Below are 16,156 nucleotides of genomic sequence, written 5' to 3' on the forward strand. Positions count from 1 at the left end.
TTAGCATCTGCACTCCAGTAACACCTACGAGCCCCCATCCTGGGCCAGGACTCCATGAACAAAGAACACAGACACACATAGTCCCCGCCCCAGAAGGCCAACAACCTAAATATAAGACAACAGCTTTCACCATATGAAAGAACCAGGACAGGGGAACTATCACTATAAAAGGTTCCCTCCCCCCTCACGCCCGCTCTCCTGCTGGTAATAGCTCACCTTACCTGATCACTCTCCTTACAGTCTGTAGGGTAACACCCATTGTTTCATGTGCTCTGTGTATATAAAATCTCCCCACTTTATTTTCCACTGCATGCATCTGATGAAGTGAGCTGTAGCTCACGAAAACTTTATGCTCAGATGAATTGGTTAGTCTCTAAGGTGCCACAAGTCCTCCTGTTCTTTTTTTAGAATTAATCTAGGTGCCCTGGAGCCAAAGCTGCTTGAACCAATGTAACCTAATCCCCTCCCAGTGTCACCCTTTCCTCCTGATGTATCCCCAACTCTACCCTACTGATAACCCTTCCTCTGATCCAGTTGCTGGCTAAAATATTAGTCAAGCTACTTTTCTAAAACAATCAGGCTTTAAGGAGGCTGTGGCACAATTACACTGAGCAGCCAGGAAATTCATTGACAGACTAAACCCTGTAATCTCTTTTTAAGTACCTTTGTAATGACTGGATTAGTCAGAAACTCCTCTGCTATCCGGAGCAGAATAGCTAATCCAGAAAGATCCTATACTCCAACATTACAGTGACCTGTGTCTCCCTCCCCACCTGGCCACAGACTGACGGGTTGATTAGTCCCTTGCCAGGATGCTGTTCATTCTGTGTTCTGACCCCAAGACACATCCAAAGCCAGAGTGTACATTAATTAAGGTCATTTAACTAGTTACACATTCATTAATCTCAGCACCAATGTGCTGCTTTAAGCCCTAGAGTTAAGAAATGGGCTTCATAAGGGAAGCATCTGGTGGCAGGATGCTTGAGGCTTAATATTATAGTGAGGTAGCACGTGTCTTCTGAGCTAGCAGGATGCCTGGGCCAGACATGGTCACAGGGAGAAAGCAGCAGCTTTCCTGCCGCCTGTCCCTATTCTTCACACTTGCTATCTGGTCACCCCACCCCAAAGCAAGTTGCTTTTACCTGAGTTTCCCACCCCTCTCTGATTCCCTCCCCTAGCGCCATAGACATCTGGGGTGGGAACGCCCCAATGACACCCACCTAGTCCAGGCCTGGGCGGGAGGGGAGCAGTCCTGGAGTGTAACCTGTGCCTCTCACCAGGGCAGGGGAGTGGAAGTAATTAGGAATTTGTCCCTCTGTCAGGTGATTCCTGATGTTCATCACATTCCCTGCTTGTTCTCGGCTTGTGCAGCACAAGAAAACCAAGTCAAACTCAGAGCCTCATTTTACACACACACAGAGAGAGACACACACACGCTCTAGCTGGAGCTTTGAGGGCTAGAGCTGCCTCCGAATGGGAACCTGTTTTCACATCAGTGTGTTCTAGCATCTGCTTCTGCTATGCCCTGACCCTGCAGATACCAGAGGAGCTGCTCTCCCGTGACCTGGGCAGGGCTAGCGAGACGGCGGAAGAGGGAGAATTGTACCTGGGCCCTGAGCTCAGGGGACCCCCCCAAAACACCTGTGTAAATGCAGTAAAATGGGAGAGGGTGGAGCCCCAGCAAACAGGTACTGGAGCCCCAAATTTCTCTCCTGGGCCTGCCTACAGGAGCTCTGAATGCAGACAGTTCAAGAGAGCAGGGTAGATGCTGAAGGACTGGAAAGCACGGTCTTCTGTGGAGCTATTTTTAAGCTTGTGTACATGCCAGATATGACGTTGCGTTAGAAATGCATCAGCAGGTGGAGAAATTAGGGAACTAGGCAGCTAGAGGCTGCTTGAAGGGCCCTGTGATGTGTTCGGAACAGCGACCCCTGGAAACGCTCACACCCGGCAGGTTGTATTTTTCCTGCCAACTTGCCCCCACAGGTGTCGTTGTCTTTAAAATACGCGGGGGGGGGGGGGGGTATCTGTACATTTTTAAGTGAAATTAAATAGCAGTGAACTCTGGGTCTGATTCTGCTCTCACTTTCCCTGGTGAGACGTCAGTGGTGATGTCAATAATGGTGCTCCTGATCTGCAATGGTGCGGGTGAGATCAGAATCAGGCCCTCCATCTCCCCACTACTTCCCCCACCTCTTTAACATATTTATTGGAGGAGCATTTAAAAAAGACAATAGCATCTAACTAATGATTTTATATCGGCTGTAAGGAGACAGCTGAACTCAGTGGCAAAGCTCCCCTTGAGTTACACAGCGCTAGGATTTGGCCTTGATTCTTAGGGTCAGTGTTGAACCTCAGTAAGATTTCTGTTCTTGTAGCTCAGGACACTCCTAAAATTAAATTCTAGTCATTCTCTGCTGCAAAGCCATCCCTGACAGTCACTGAATTAATTCTGAAGTGGGTCGAGCCCCTTCCTCCAGCACCATCTCCAAGACCTTCCCCTGGCCTGACAGGTTCTGATGGGGGAGAGTGTGGTTTTCCGAACTTGACTTCTTTTCCAGCTAGCTCCAGAAATAGACTCCTCACCCCCAAACCTGAGTTGCTTTTGGTGTCTTTCTTCTACAGCTAATTGTGAGCAGCCCTCAATGAAATTAATGCTGCCACTTCCGGCACCAAAGGCAGCTCAGCCAGAACAGTAACTTACAAGAGTCTTCGAATCTACCTCAACCTTTTTGTGAGGTCCAGTGGAGCTATTATTTTGAATGATGTGCAAACCCATGTGGGAAGCAGGAATCAATGGTGGGTTGAAAGGCTCGGTGCAGGGGGCCTCCAATCGACTTTCTGAAGAGAGGAACTGCCTGGGGGCTTGGTTTTGTTTAAATATAAAAGTGGAACGAGGATTCTTTTCTGATGTTTCCTGGGTGTTTCTTCCTATTCTCTAGCTAACAGAAGAAATTGATTCCAGATTGTGTTTCTGTGTTGAAGGCAATATGACAATCTTATATTTCACTTGTGGGCCTGAGGACAGAGCTCTATTATTCACACTCTGACTTTAACTTATAGCAGTTTTTGCGTCAAACGTACTAATTCCAACAGATTTAATGGAGCTGACCTCTGTTCCCCTTTCTATGTGGTAGCTGATATTTTCTACATAGATCAACTGTATCTACAAGCAGAAGAAAAATCTATTACACCTGTGACTGTTGGTTTAGAACAGCGTAAAGGCAGAGTAGAGGGTTCCTGCTATGGTCAGTTGAAAGTCTACACAATGTGTACTGCTGTGCATGTGTGTGATTGTGTGTGTAACTGCTTGTAGGTGTGTAACTGTGTGTGAATGTTGGTGGGTTGGGCATGTGATGTGGGTGTGTGATTGTATGCACGTACGTAGACCCAAGAATGTGTGTAACTGTGTGTGTCATGTGTGATTGCGTGTGTGCATGTGTGCAAGCCTGTGAGACTGTACATGTGTGTGCATGTTGGTGCGGTTGTGCACATGCATGAAGGTGTGTAACTGTGTGTATGATAGTGGGTGTTTATGCACAAGATTCCCACTGTGAAATCAAGTGACTGCATTTTTAAAATTACACATTAAAATAAGTGGCCAGTTAGTTGGTGTTGTCTGCAGCTAGCTTCCCTCTACTGGCTCTGCTCCCAGCACCCCTTGTGTTTGTGGGGATACATTGTGAGGGAGCGGAGATGGGGCTCCCGACACCCAGCGTCAGACACAGGCAATGCTCAGACGATTCCCTTGCTGGAGGAGCAGTTTCCATGTTCTCTCTCCTATGTAACGATTAGAGGTGGGTCAAGCTAGATAGGCAGGATGGTCTTGTGGTGCAAATAGTGAGCTACCGTCAGGCTGATGCTGGTTCTATTCTCAGCTGTGTCTACAAGCTCCCTGAAAGCTTTAATCTCTTGGGGCCTTGCTGGCCCATCTGCAAAGGGGGAATAGGCTGTTTCCCTCCCTCCCCTGGGTGCTGCGATGATAAAGTCATTAAACTGTCTGTGGCTCAGAAGCTGTAGCAATGAGGGCCATAGAAGTGCCCTCCTGACAGGGTGGGCCAACAGATGAGCCCTGTATACAGAGCAGGGGGATTTTATTTTAGCAAAGGGCAGAGCTACCCCTCTTTGCACGCAAGCCCCCTCTTCGCGGTCCTGCCAGTGCACACTGCAGCCAGCACAGGCAAAGCATCCCTTCCCGTCAGCGCCCAGGGCTGAGTATCCTTGGAAGGGAATCTGAGCCGCCCCTGAATGCCCGGATGTCTCAGAGAAACCCATGGCTGGGCTGGAAGGCTGGCAGGAGGAAGGAGCAGAAGCCATGCAGGGAGAGGGGACAGGGGGGTCAACAGACAAAAGCAGTGAAATCCTGGCCCCCTTGAACTCAAGGAGAGTTTTGCCTTTGTCTTCATTGGGCCAGGATTTCACACAGGGGCTTCAGCAGTACAGAGCAGGGACTGTTTCCCATTTGACTAATGGGCAGCTCTGTGCATGCACTGCCGAAGAAGAAGAAGAAGAATTTCACTTAGCACCTGCAGAGTGTTTCTATCTTCATAACTCCTTGCAAACGTGATGCTAATGAATTCCAGCAGTGTCCCCAGGCAGGAGATTCAGTATTATAATCCCCATTTCACAGATGGGAAACCAAGGAGTGGAGACTTGGCCAAGGCCACACACAGTGAGTTAGTGGCAGAGCCACGTCTGGAGCCCCTGAATGACAAGTGAGCGCGCCCTTGAGAAGCAGTCAGTTCATACTATGGTAACTCTGATTTGAATCATATAAGCTAGAGATGGAGAAGGCCTTATATCGTTGGGTCCAGCCTCCAGCGGGCAGAGGATAGATTTCTCCTGCAGGGAACCTGTACTGAGCATGCTGGACGTCACCTTAACCAGAGGAACAAGATGGAGCAGCTGCTTGTGCCGAGCGTCTGTGAGCTGCACAGTGAGACTCCAGCCACAGTGGGTACCCCACTGATTACAGGCAGCCCCCACTCAGGCAGGGGTGATGGGACCTGGTGAAGCTAAAGGGTTTCTCTTCACTTGCAAGGTACATAAGGATGCAAGAATTAGTGCTTCAGATTGGGCCATTGGGCCATCAAGCACAGGGCCCTACTTCCTGCAGCAGCCAGGGAGACGAAGAAAAGGGAAAAACCTGCCTGTTTGTGGAGCGTTCTCCACCCCCCACCACAATCCAGTCCCATTCTGACCTAGGAGAGCTAATTACTTTTATGTCAGCAGGCCCAACAGTACGATCTAGTAACACTCACAATGAGAGGGGCCCAGACCAAAGTCCCGGCTCCAGAGGTTCCCAGATGTTGGTGGTGTTTGAAATCCAAACCCAGATTTACACATTCATTTTGGAAATGGGGCCTATTTCTATAGTGGGACTGTGATGGGGTGTACCCGGCGTTGGCTGCCCCGTGCTGAAGGCCCCCTCACCATGGCACACCCCACCTGAAGAAGGTGTCCTTTTGGGGAAAAAGAGCACCAGCTTTAATTCTCCAGGAACTGCCTAAATAAAAACCACCCAGGATCAGCTACAGTGGAACCAGTGAGTATCGGTCCTCCAGTGCCTGGAAGGGCTGGGATCAAGCAGAAGCCAATTAGGGCCCAGCAGGCAGGATAAAAAGGACTGGCTGCTTCTGCCAGGGGCTAGTCCTAGGTGAAGGTGGGGTTTGGGGGAGGAAACCTCTTGTCTTAGTCCAGGAAGCCTGGCCAGGCCTTAACTCTGACCACACCTGTTTGTCTGAGCCACTGCCAGACTATTCTGTTTAGTCTGTGGAGAGCAGCTGAGTTTCTTACGCTGTCACTTGCAATGATTTCATAAGAGTTTTCTCGGCGTGTGTTGCAGTCTGTTCTCATGGCAATGACGATATTAAGCATGGCAGCCAGGCTCCTGCACAGCTGTCTCTGAGTGACATTCTCGGCAAACACAGATGACATATGCAGCATTGAAATGGCTGAGATTTTCAAACTCAGACTATAAATCACAGGAGGGTTTTTTGTAGTTGTTGGTTGTCGGGCAGGGAATGCAGGTACTAATCAGGGCAGCCAGCGTCACAGCGCTCTCCTCCCCCATCCCCAGGTCTGGAATGAACCTGGCTCCAGGCAGCTCAAAATTGCCTTCCTACCTTCTAACCTTCTCCCAAGACTGTCTGGACCATGTCTCCATCTTCCCCATTCCCTCGGCTCACCTATTTGGGAAAGCTGATGAATAGATGGGATGTATAACATGTTGGATGTACTGTGCAAGGAAGACAAGTAAGTAAGAGGATAATAGCCCTGTGCACTGACGGTCTGATCCAAAGCCCACTGAAGTAAATGGAACAACTCCCACCGTGGGTTAGGCATTTAATTGGGCTCCTGCTTCTAGCATGTCCCACCTTTCTGCGCACATGTATTTTACCACAACAATTACCAGATAAAGCTGCCGGGAGGAGGAGATGGGGAGGAAATACTGCAAATCCTATGACTAATTAGTGAATCATTTCCATGGCTACAGCAGCAGCTGCCCATTGATCTTGGCCTTTTGCTCAACAGCAGTGAAGAGGGAAGGTGACCACGGTGCCTGATAAATGGGGACGATGGCAGGAGAATTCCGAACAAATTTAACACAACTCGTGATATTTAAGCCCATTGGTTTTGGCTTGCACTCCGTGCAGCAGGTACAGGCCAAGGGGCCGCTGGAGCTGCTGGAAACTGACCTTAATACATCAAACAGAGGACTGTGAAGATGGGTTTGAAAGGAATCTGCCCTGACAGCTCATGGCTGAGAGCTTGTCTCATCTGCAAGAGAAGGGGACACAGGTGACTCATCTAGAAATACTGATATGAAAATTTAGCCAAAGGGGCTTTCGCATGGACTAGAGCCGCGTCTGTGTGTGGGTAATGATTGCTGCACATGTTCACGCCAACCCACCCCCCGCATCACAGCTCAGGAGTATTTCTGGGGAGACTGGTGCTGGCTTTTTCAATTTCAGGGATATTTTTGCCATAGAAAGAGCACAGCAGCAGGGCAAGCGTTAACACTCCTCACTATGGTCAGCAGCTGGAAGGGAACCAGCAAACCACAGAGCTAAGAGCATGCCCCTCCACGGCTGGAGCTAAAGGGTTAAGTTGCCTCTCTAGGAGCTGTAACAGACTCATAGCCTCTGGCTAAGAGGGAGGCCATGCCACACACTGAACAGTGGGTGCGGCAAGCTCACACGCCCACCATAACCCTTCGTGGATGGGACGATCCAAAGAAGAATTTGTTCAGTCTCCATGTCCCACTCCATCTTTGGCCTCTTGCTGTGTAATAAAAGCCGATGCCTTAAAACAGGCTTGTGATTTTCTGAAAACGAGATTTCTGTCCACAGAGCCACTGCTCCTGTAACCACCTGGCAATCTGCCCACCTCTTAATTTTTACAACTAATTATCTCTAATTATCTCATGTCATGACAACAGCCATCAAGGAGATAAATAATTAATTGGCAAGTATAATGCACCAGGCAATGGGCCCCAAGTGGCTTGCTCACAATTGCAAACATCCTTTTCCCCCTTAACCTCTTTAATTTGCTCTTTCATTAAGCCAAAATGATGAGAGAGACAGAAAATCTGAGAAATCAAAGCTCATTATTGAGTCAGGCCTGGGTAAAGCAGGTGAATGCCGGTGCAAAGGAGCTAGTGTCGACCATATCAAGGTGTGATGTTATCTGATTAAAATATAACCATATAGATCATTGTTACAACCACTGTTATGCATTTGCAACAAATCTTGTACAAAATGTGGCATGTAAGGTGTCTATGAGAAGGTTTCAGAGTAACAGCCGTGTTAGTCTGTATGATTTGCCGGTTAGGATTAGGCTATCTGTATGTGTGTATCATTTTTGTATTTGAAGTTCTGCGTATTGGCTCTGTACTAGGGCTGTTGATTAATCTCAGTTAACTCACGCAATTAACTCAAAAAAATTAACCACGATTAAAAAAAATTAATCACGATTAATCACGCTGTTAAACAATAGAATACCAACTGAAATTTGTTCCATATTTTAGATGTCTTTCTACATTTTCAAATATATCGATTTCAGTGACAACACAGAATACAAACGTACGGTGCTCACTCTATATTATTTTTTATTACAAATATTTGCGCGTAACTGACAATGGAGACACCCATCTACACTGAATGGACTGTCCTGTCCTACAGACCTGCTGTCTGGGGTGTAGGTAATGATCTCCTGCAATGACTAGGCATGATGCATGGACATGTGACTTGTCCATGTGACTCCAGCCACCATCTTGTTACTCTAATTTTCCACAGTAAGAACAATGGGATTCCCTCCACATGGCAGAAGATATAAATGGCCCTGGAAACTCCTCCATTTTGCCTCTTTCCTGCTCAAACCTCTGGACTATAGATTTATACTAGTGGGGGTATTCTAACCAAGGGACTGAGGGCCTTCCAATGATTTGGAAGCAGCCAGAGACTTGACTTAAGCCAGCAGTTTATTCCATCACTGCTACAAACTTGAACCAAGAACTTTGCATTTATTATATGTATTTGATTCCTTTAACCAATTTTAACTCTCACCTTTCTTTTTTTTTAGGAATAAGCCTTTAGATTTTAGATACTAAAGGATTAGCATCAGTGTGATTTTTGGGTAAGATCTAAGCTATATATTGACCTTAGTGTGTGGCTGGTCCTTTGGGATCAGAAGAACCTTTCATTTGATTAAATTGGTTTTAAATAATCACTCATCTCTCAAACCAGTGTTTTTGGGTGGTGATATAAAGAACTGGAGTGTCTGAAGCAACTGTGTTTAAGACTTCTTGTTAGCCAGTGTGGTGAAACAGAAGTTTACTTTTGTTGCTGGTATATCTTATGGAAGAATAACCACCAGTTTGGGGTTGTCTTTTCCCTATTTCTCAGCAGTTTGCCCTGAATTTAGCGTTCTCATTTATGACCCAAGAAGGCATGGTGACACAAGGATAGGTGTGTGGGATACACTAGCCAATGAAAGAGAAATTTAGAAAACAGGAATCTGTATTAAACTGCCAATACCATGAATCGCCTTCTGTGTCGCGAGCAGCAATGCTGGTGATAACACGAGGAAATGATTGTTAGTAATAGTGAATAAATCAGGACCCAGAGAAAACTTTGTATTTGGTTCTAACTTTGGAAAATATCATTTAAAAACATAAATTGCTCTTTGGTTGTGTGTGTGTGAGAGTGCCCGTCTCAGAAAACCTCAGGGCGTGCTGCTGTTACACTGATAGTGACCATTACTCCTTAAAGCTGTGTCCCACGCAATTTTCTGCACGCAGGACTCTTAGACAAGCCCTCAAGTGCCCAGGCCCACTTGCGCCGTGTGGACATTGACAACCCACAGCACTTTCCACAAGATCCTGGTGCCCTTGTTCAAAACCCCCTGGCGTCCAGTTTCCATGTTATGTTCCCGTTCCTGGCTTCCCTCTATCCCAGCCCCGGATGCACATCGGTGGTGCTGCATGCCTGTAGGTTAAGCAGTACTTTGGAGCTCAGAAGGTGCCGTATGAATGGGAGCTGTTACTGTAACAGGGGTAGAACCCCTGTGCATCTCAGGGGCATTGCAGGGAGCAGACACATACACACACAAGCACGTGAAAACAGTGGATCACTCCTTCTTTCTCCTCCCCACCTCCCCCCAGCACACAGAGTACATGCACTGGGAAAGCCCTGGGCGTTTTAAACACAAGTAACAAACACTCTGCGGGACATGAGACATGGAAGTGTTCCATAAGACTGAGGCAAATTTCTTCTTCTTCAACTATTTTGCATGATTTGCTCCAGTAGCCCCTATGTTGTGCTTGGAGAATAGCAAGCAGAAAAGAAGGGTTCACACGTTAAGCAGACAGACAGATCGAGAGGTTTAAAGGGTACGGAGCAAAGCATTCTAGGAAACCCTAATGTCATGCCATCACAAGGAGAAGTTCCTATTTTTACCATTTCCTGCTTTCACCATGATCCAAAAGCTCAGTCAGGACTCCTGGGTTCTAATTCTGCTTCAATGTTTGGTGTCACTCAACTTCTCTGCTCCTTGCTTCCCAGTCCCTAACGGGGGATAATGATATTTGCAGTTCCTGCCTCTCAAGAGAGTTGCAAGGGCTTGGAACTCCTCAGATGCAAGCCTGTACTGAAGAGCAGTGTATCCTTTCTATTGCTACAGCGTCAGGGGCCGGGGAAATGGAAGCTTTGACTCCTTTGTCCTCAGAGAAGGAGGGATTTAATTTCTCCCAGAATCACAGTTGCAGCCGGAGGAAGGGGAGGCTTAGAGATACATCCTGCCTTGTTTGAAGTTAGGAAGATAAGGCTGCAATTTTTGTATTAAAATAATAAAGTTATCAAGAGAACAGCATGGTCTCCCGAGGCTGATGGGGCCAGAATTGGCACCTGCTGCTCCAATTCAGATGGTCCCTTTGACTAATCCCTCGGCCCACAAGGTGGAGATCTGCTGTCTGGAAGCAGGGCCTCTGCAGGATTAGCACTCTTCCTGGACTCCACGCTGCTAGGCATTTCTGCCGGCATCCATTTCCAGCTTAGGGAAGCCACCAGGTGCCAGCCAGCCAGATCATTCTGCAGGAAGGAATGTCATGCAAAAGTTATCACAAAGTTAATGGGGTACTAGACGGGTTGCCTGCTGGGCTGGCTGAAATGGCAGCCAGAGCGGGCCAGCTGTCCAAAGAGGTTTCTCTTTCAACATGGTATCCTCCGACATTCGCCTCAGTCTGCATGTGGATTTAACCTAGTGCCATCCTACAGGCAGAGCAGTACCCACTGCAGCAGTTCTCACAGACAAGAGAAGAGCCCATCATGCAGGCCCGCCAGCCACTCTTACCCAAGCAGCATTGGCCCTGCACCCAAGGAAAGTTACACACTCTTCCTATCGACTGTATCGTCCCTTGAAACCTGCCGCTAGGAGCGATTAACAGACCAGCCACCACAACCGCAGGGACAGGTTTCTTCATTCGTTCATTCTGCGGCTGCTGGCGATGGGGACTAGTCTGAGCAGAAGAGTTCTACTGAGATGGGCCCCCAACCAAATCCCCAGATTAGGGGAAAGTCTGGATGTGGGTCTAGATCTGAAGTCTGTATCACAGGCCCATGTCTAGATTCTCCTGATCTGTAAATGATGTTCCAGATTCAGCACTGCCAAATCTAAGCAGTCAAAAATCCTGAGTCAGTCCCAGAAAATTCTCATGAGATTGGTTCTAAAATCATGACGTGGCTTTATTTTTGTTTTGTTTTTGTTGTTGGGAAAAAGGGGCAGAGGATTGTTTTTTAAATAGTAACTTTGTGGTTCTGTTTACTTGTCTTCTGGTTTTCAGGCCTAGGGGGATCATATTTTCACACTTTTCTCCACAACCATGTGGGTTAGAAATGTACTTTTTTCTTTTAACGAAAGTTCAGAGTCTCACATAATCAGGTTTCAGAGTAGCAGCCGTGTTAGTCTGTATCCACAAAAAGAAAAGGAGGACTTGTGGCACCTTAGAGACTAACCAATTTATTTGAGCATAAGCTTTCGTGAGCTACAGCATCCGATGAAGTGAGCTGTAGCTCACAAGAGCTTATGCTCAAATAAATTGGTTAGTCTCTAGGGTGCCACAAGTCCTCCTTCACATAATCAGACGTTTTAAGGAGCTGGGAGTCTAAGGAAAATACCAAAGATCACAACACATCACCAAATTCCAAGAGTGGGTAACACTGCGGAACCACACCTCGTCCACGGAGCACTGAGTGTCTAACTACTTGAGCTAAAGGATCAGTGCGGGTGAAATCCAGGCCCTGTTGAAATCCATAGAAATTTTGCCATTGACTTCAGTGGGGTGAGGATTTCATGCCAGGTCTGTTAGCCTGGAGGTGGTAGCAGATTCATAACCCTCTGCATGTGGTCCAGCCAATCTAGAGAGCCAAAGGCCCACACTGGGTTAGAGTGCGTTACGCTTTGCATGGCAGAGAGTAGGGTTGTCTGGGGTGATGCGATTGTTGCTTTGACCTGACAGAGTTCCAAGGAGCATTGCTGTTTTACTGAAACTAGCCAGTTCCACACTGGATGCTGAATCCATGCTGGAAGCTGAGCATTTCTGATCCCACTTCGCTCTCACGGTTCTGCGCCCGGTATGGGCGGAGAGTGGGCAAGGGCCCTGGCTCAGCAGTATGGCGTATTGCCTGAGCTTCTAGCAGACTCCCCAAAGGGACTTCCACCTCCCTCACTGGCAAGGGGCAAGAGAAGCCAAGGGCTGATGGTGCCCACAGAGAGAGAACTCCTTGCCCCTTGACAAGCTCCTCCTTGGGCCGAGTTTGGGACACCTTGGAATGGTGAGATGGCATTGCCCCTTGGGTGTCCGTCCTGCAGATGCACTCGTGACTTGAGGCTGTGACTCAAGTGCCTGCCATCAGAAAAAGACCCATACTAAGCCCGTTCCTTGCAGGGCTAGTGCGTGTTGTCCAGCCAGGTGCTCTAGATAGACCCAGTGATTAAAAGGAGGCAGACAGGCTTCAGCTTCGAAACACTCCTGCTGATGCCTTTGCTCTGCAGACAAGCTGCTCGGGGAAATACTTCCTCCCTGCAGCTTATTTACTTCTTCGTTGCTTGTCCAAAAACTACCACCAGCCTGCACCAACCGTCCCTTTGAGACTACATGTCCGATGGAGAGTGAGCCCACAAAAGCTGGCATAAAAGTGTGGGACTGATGAGCCCAGACATTATCCCGACCAGTAATTTGCTTGGCTAAATCTTCCACTTCCCAGCCATTGGCAGAAAGCTAATCATGGCTAAACACTGGCAGCTCTATCATTATCGGACAGTGACATCCTCCGAAGCGCTCCCTCTCTCTCACACACACACCCTGACGCTATTAATACCCTGATAACACTGTCCTAATTGTATTCTATGGATGATAACACAAGATTAGCCCTCAGACACACCAGCGGAGCAGCTCCCCGGCCAGCATGTGCCGCTCTCTCTGTGCCGCGACTGCAATGTCCCATTATTCAGCTATCTGCTCCAGTCGCATGGGTCCTTCATGGGGTGTGTGCACTGAGCCAATAAATTAAACTGGAGTGGCTTCACCGTTATTAAGTTAGGTGATACTTTAAAGAGAACCTGAGCCAGGAAACTGAACTGTCTGTTAAAAACAAAAGCAACTCTATTAACCCTGAACTGGTCCCACTTGTGTCTGTAGCAGCTCCCAGGATTTGGAGGTTACTATATTATTGCCTTTGGAGCCGTGGAGTGAAATCTGCCACAGGAGCTCTGTTGGGAACTGGACGCCAGACCTAACTCAGAGGAGAGATGTTGCCTGGCACAGTCATTAGGGACTTTGGGCCAGAATTACCAAGGTATTAGGCTCCTCAAGATGCCAATGGGGGTTTACAAAACAGATTAGGTACCTAAGTCCCATTGACTTGTCCCTTTATTCAAGCCATACATCTCGGGTCCTAACGCAGATCCCCATGAGCTTGCAAACTTCTAAACGGGAAAAGGCTTCTGGGCAGGAGCTCCACCAAAGACAACTTCCAGAGGGCTGCTTTCTGGATTACAGGCTCTCTTGGAGAGAAGACTTGGTAGTTTTGGCAAGTACCTATTGATTTACAAGCCCTGTTTCATGCATCCACAACTAGCTGGCCCAACAGAACATGGGGCAAATACCATGGAATAAATTGCCAGTCACCAATCCCTAAATTTCATCCCTCAGCACCCGCATGAGCATGGTCAACCGTGTGGAAACAGGCAAGCTTTTGCATGCACAGCTGAGCACTCGCTCACATGAGCAGCCATTGCCATGAGCCCAATGCCTGTTCTGTGCACAAAATTACTGGTCTGCCCAAGCCAGCAGAATGAATCCAGGCGGAATCTCTGGGCCACACCAAGTTTGCTCATCACTAATTACAATGCCATGCTTGAGGCACGTGCACCCATAACTCGGAGGTCATCATTCACTAAGCCTTAGGCCTGCAACATTCAGAACCTGCAACCCAGGTTCAAATCCCAGCAGGTTCAACACAGCCTTTCATCCTTCTGCTCTTGATCAATTGAGTAGTGTGACATTTACTCCTGGGGATAACCAAGGTCCTGTTTGCTCTGCATGGGCGTTAAATGTCCCATGATATTTTTCCTTGTAATATTATTATGGCTTGCAAAGAACCATAGGAGCGCAGAACGCTTTACATATATGTGGGGCCAGATTTTCAAGTGGCTTTAGAGTCTAGAAGCCCCTGAAAATTTTGCCCCTGTTCCCTGTCCTGCTAAGCTTCAGATCTAAGGAAGTTGAGCTCCACTGTCCCTGACAAAATCTTCCCTCCCCTTGTTGTGGTGCGCTCCGCTGCGGTCTGCCCGCCATTCCCGAGACGGCTGGGCTCCGTTGGTGCGGGCACGCGCACCTCGTTTCTGTCGTTCTTTGGGGAAGTTCCGTTTACTCGATGATCACAGCTGGAATTAGAATGTCCTGCAGGAACAGGATGTTCTTGTGATGTCCACACACACCTGTCCTGCCTGATGGGGTACCCGCCCAGCTCATCCAGGGGCACTGAGTTATACACCTGGGTAAGGGTTTCCTGTGGCGTGGCCTGAGTGGCCTATGGACCAGGTGGAATTGGCAGGCGGTATGTGGGCCAAGTGACGCTGGCAGTCATTCTTGCTATTCTTTTGGTTCTCTGGTTTCATGTTTGGTTTCCTTTTAAACCTTTAGCAGACAGACGGCAGCCATCACTGGATACCTCCACCAGCAGTGCAATCTCACTAGCCAGTAATCCGGAGCAACCCTGAAAAGAACTAACTCCATTTGCGTAGCTCAGCAACCCTACAGTAACAAACCCTGTGTGCAGCTCAGCATTCACAAGCAACCCTACAGTAACAAACCCTGTGTGCAGCTCAGCATTCACAAGCAACCCTACAGTAACAAACCCTGTGTGCAGCTCAGCATTCACAAGCAACCCTACAGTAACAAACCCTGTGTGCAGCTCAGCATTCACAAGCAACCCTACAATAACAAACCCTGTGTGCAGCTCAGCATTCACAAGCAACCCTACAGTAACAAACCCTGTGTGCAGCTCAGCATTCACAAGCAACCCTACAGTAACAAACCCTGTGTGCAGCTCAGCATTCACAAGCAACCCTACAGTAACAAACCCTGTGTGCAGCTCAGCATTCACAAGCAACCCTACAGTAACAAACCCTGTGTGCAGCTCAGCATTCACAAGCAACCCTACAATAACAAACCCTGTGTGCAGTTCAGCATTCACAAGCAACCCTACAATAACAAACCAGGGTTAGGATGTGCTCAGTGAGGGTTGGGGAAAATCTGAAGGAGGAAAGTATCAAGTGTCCTAAGTGGTTTTTTCTACACAAAAGCATATGGGAACTCCCTAGAGAGTGTCACTGAATGTGTTGCCAGGAGACACTGCATCCCAAACTCACTGTACATCTCAGGTAGTTCTCTTCATTCCCTTGGAGAATAAGACGTGTAAAGGTGCTTCCGTCTACATTTCAGTAACTAGACTGGAGTAATATGAGACATCATTGCAAACTCTGCTCTTAATTTTGGTTGAGAGGTGGAGAGAGGACGGGGTTGCGTTTGTTTGTTTGTTTGTTTGTGCAGACTGTAAAGTGTCCTGGAGTAGCAATGTGTAGCTTAGTGAGGGTTCTAGATTAATAGCAGAACAATGTCTCCTTAGAGGAGTAGCTGCTTGGAACCCTGGACAAGAATTCTCCAGCAGAGTCATTCTGCAGCCTAAGTGTCCTCTGCAGTGCCGGGACTTCAGGAGGCGGGACACACATGATGCGGGGTGCAGATTCGGACTCTGCTGAACCAGTCGGGCTCTGCGTCTTCTGTCCAGTTGTTCGCTCGAGTGAAAGGATGCGGCCGGCTGAGCTGTTTATTACATTTGTTTGCACCCTTGAGTGCACATCAGCCCCCGCCTGCTGGGATGCACATTTCGGGTTCAGTGAAATTTGTTCCGATTTCACAAGCTCACAGCTCAAAGATCCGGTACAAGCGCCAGCAGACGTGAGGTGCATGAGCAACAGGACTGTGATGGCAGCAGTGGAGTTGGGGGTTCACCAACTCTACTTACACAACAACACGGCCATGCCAGTCAGCTAGCACGCTCAAAGCCTGCTCCCCCAGCTCCACTTCCGAGGA

Source organism: Eretmochelys imbricata, chromosome 19 (assembly GCF_965152235.1).
Source record: "Eretmochelys imbricata isolate rEreImb1 chromosome 19, rEreImb1.hap1, whole genome shotgun sequence".
Taxonomy (NCBI): Eukaryota; Metazoa; Chordata; order Testudines; family Cheloniidae; genus Eretmochelys; species Eretmochelys imbricata.